This window comes from Galeopterus variegatus, unplaced genomic scaffold (genome assembly GCF_000696425.1).
Source record: "Galeopterus variegatus unplaced genomic scaffold, G_variegatus-3.0.2 Scaffold3796, whole genome shotgun sequence".
Taxonomy (NCBI): Eukaryota; Metazoa; Chordata; class Mammalia; order Dermoptera; family Cynocephalidae; genus Galeopterus; species Galeopterus variegatus.
The window spans coordinates 40,466-41,442 of NW_007729907.1; positions in this window are offsets into that span (position 1 = coordinate 40,466).

The following is a 977-nucleotide window of genomic DNA, read 5'->3' on the forward strand; positions in this document are numbered from 1 at the left end:
GCAGGACCTCACGGGCCATGGTAAGGACCTAGGCCTTCTCCTGAGAGCAGTGGGAGCCACAGCAGGTTCTAGCAGGAGGGGCACAGGGGCAACTTTCTGTTTTAGAAAGACCTCCCGTCTACCATGTGGAAGGACAATGGGACAGGGCGAGACCAGGGCCAGAGACTAGGGAGTTTGGGGGGAGAGAAACCAGTCAAGAGGGGAGAGAGTGTCACCTGGACCAGGGCAAGTCTTCAGGGAGGGAGAGAAATGCCCACACAGAATAGCTATTTAAGAGTTGGCCACCGTCAGGTGTGGTATGCTGGGGAAATGGGGGAGTTGTCACAGATGAGGCCGGTCTCGGTCCCAGTGCTGGGCAGTGGCACCTTCCCTGATAAGAGGACCAGCCAAAGATGCCAAGGTCAGTTTGGGACAAGGTGAATGAGAGGTCCCCAGGGACATCCAGGGGAGGCATCCTGAATGACACTGGGACAAGGTCCCAGGGCTCTGGAGGAAGGCCAGGCCAGGATAGAGGGTGAGATGAGGTTGCAGGTGGGGTGGGGGGTGCAGGAGACACCAGAACGTTCTCTCACCTGGCCTCACCCGTGCCCTCCTCCAGACCTCCTTCCCCTTGCCAGAGTCCTGCCCTGCAAGGGCAGCCCAGGACACAGAGCCAGAGGAGCAAACCAGGATAGATGAGCCACGGGTATGGCCCCCCGCCCAGAAGCAGGCTGCTGAGGCCTTAGAGGAACCAGGGCCCAGAGCCATCAAGATATGGATAATAATAACGTGGCTGTCAGGAACTCGCCCCACAGGCCCCACAGCCTCTGCCTAACGTCACCTTCTTGGAGAAACCTTCCCCAATACCTTCCCTCCACCCCAATTTAAAAGGCAACGCCCCTTTCTGGCTTTATTTTCCCATCTGACATGGAATCAATTTTACCTTGTTCATCCCATGAGCGTCAGCCCCCAAGGGTAGGGATTCCTCTGTCTTGTTC